This window comes from Euphorbia lathyris, chromosome 2 (genome assembly GCF_963576675.1).
Source record: "Euphorbia lathyris chromosome 2, ddEupLath1.1, whole genome shotgun sequence".
NCBI classification, from domain to species: Eukaryota; Viridiplantae; Streptophyta; class Magnoliopsida; order Malpighiales; family Euphorbiaceae; genus Euphorbia; species Euphorbia lathyris.
The window spans coordinates 43,649,734-43,652,335 of NC_088911.1; positions in this window are offsets into that span (position 1 = coordinate 43,649,734).

A 2,602-nucleotide genomic window follows, 5' to 3' on the forward strand; every position below is an offset into this window, starting at 1 on the left:
CAACATTACGCGAGGCGTAACCAAGAATACGCGGGGCGTATCGTCTCTTCCGGCAGCAGTTGGAAGGAGTCAACAGCAGTTTGTGGAAGTTGAGGTAGTGGGATGATGTGGCATTGGTGGTTAGTGGTAGTTGGAGGAAGTTAAGTTAGTTGGTTAGAGTTAGTTGGAGTTAGTTGAGTTAGTTGGTGAATAATTACCAAAATGCCACTGAATAATTACCAAAATGCCACTTCAAAATACTATAAATAGACCCCCTCCCCTTCATTAAAAATCACACTCAACACACAATAAAACCCCTCTCCAAAGGTTACTCTCAATGCTCTCTTTTTGGTTCTTAGCTCTTAGCTCCTAGTTCTTCAAGTTCTTCTAAGTTCTTATATTCGTTCTTCGTTTTTCTTAGTTTTAATCCCTCTTTTAGCTTCCTTTAGCTTCAATTCAAGTCCCAAAGCCTCTTTTCAAGTTTCTCGACTCAAATTAGTGTTTTTAAGTCGTTACTCTGTTCAAGTTTCAATTAGAATTTCCTTTCTAAAGTAATTTTCCAGATTCGTTCATCCTTTTTCAAAGCTCAATTCTGTCCATTAAAATCATTTTTTGCTTTCAATCCCTTCGACAAAGTTGTTCCTAACGTTCTGAAGTTCGATCTAGTGTATTTACTTTCCCAATTCCGTGCCCAGAAACTCTATTTACAAGCTGATCTTTGCACCTCAAATCATTTTAGACATTCTGTTTCCAGATTTTTCCAGATTCGACTAGTCATTTTCAATCCTCAATTACATCTATTTAAAGTCCGTTTTAGCCTTCGGTCCCTTATAGAAGTTTGTTCCTGACATTCCGAAATTAAATTTAGCCTGTTTACTCATCCAATTCCGTGTTCTTAAACGCCTAAACGAGCCTCCCAAAGTTGAAGATTAAATCTGCCCCATTTGCCTACCAACGTTTTGCTATTGCCAAGATCATATACCGTACGGGCCCGACCGGTTGCAGCTCTCCAAGAACTTCCAGCCGACACCAAAATTCAACATCAATCCGAGATAGCTATTGTGGCTCCGAGTTTGTTGTTGAATTCCAATTTATTTTAATTACATTTCAATTCCTTGTATTTGATTTGTTCTTCCATTTCAATTGAATTAGCTATACGTTTAGTATAGAAGTTCTTCAATTGTAATTCATTTTTAATTTTATGCTTACCTCAAACACATGTATTCAAACCTTGATTTACATCAATAAAATACCGATTTTTCACCAAATCTCGTGTCAATTTCGCACTTTAAATTCCTTTATTTTCTCGTCTTCAATTTACCCGCATTAGCTTAAATAAAATAATTTATCTAGCAAAGTTTCTATAACGGCGCTAGAGACCCAAAAGAGACTTTTTCAATCCTTGCGTCCCTCGCCAATCGTTTCGTTTAGAATTCAAGTTTTGGCGCGCAAATTCTATAAACTTAACCATTTCAATTGAGAAGTAATCTTCTCTGGCACGCCCGCACCCTAACCACACGTGACAAGGTTGAAATTAGCATATTCGCAAAATATCGCTAACACCAACTCATGTGATCAATTCAATTAATGATTTTATAGATTGCATCAAAAATCATTTACTGTTTGAATTTTTTTTGCTAGAAACAATGAACCCCTTCACATTCCTTACGCCTATGCATCTCCAACACATTCAAATCGCTTGACACCTGCTTATTTAAATTCATCAACTACACATTTTTTTAACACTTGCACAAAGCATATTTCATTTCTTTTTAATCTAAAAAAATGGAGAAAGAGCAAAGTATGGAAAAGTGCAAAGAGATTGCAGAAATGGACTTCAAGTCACTGGACTCAAACTTGAATTCTGCTGGTGAAAAAAAAAATCAAACACAATTTCGACTTGAATTTACCAGCGGATCTTGGATTTGATTTGAACAAATTTCCCGAGGAAGGAGCATAAGCTTTTGAAGACAAATGGCTATAAGAAGTATATATGATATGAGCATGTTAAAAATATTACTTCCTGACTTTTATTAGTCATTCCTTCATGTGATAGTACTATTCATGTCCTATGGTATTTTCATGTTCCAGATTTAATCATTGATATTTTTCATGTTCCACATTTAAGATATAAACACTTTACTTTATTTTGCATGTTCATATTCGTACAATACTTTTTATTTATATATGAATATAAATACTTAAATCAATGAAGGAGTAAATTAATTTATATATAAAACATCACACAATATTTCAATACATATTTTAGATATAGTTGAGAATTTCTTGTACCAATTCTGAATCACATTTTAGTTGAGTAGGAAGATTGCCTTGGCGTTCCAACATCACTTTGTTAATATGTGGGATCTTGTACTTGTTTGAACCTTTGGCCTTCATAATCTCTATCATACACAATTGCAGAGATAAAAATATGTGATTAGACTTGACTGGAGAAAAATCTTCGAAACATTTTATAACGGCACCAATCAATTCATCAATATTATCAGACCTCTCCTGTTGTTGCAAAGCTTGAATAGCATTGAAGAATCCAAGATCTAAAATATTTAGATCAGGAGAATTTGGAGGTTGACACATTAAACGAATATCACATCCATCTTGTTTA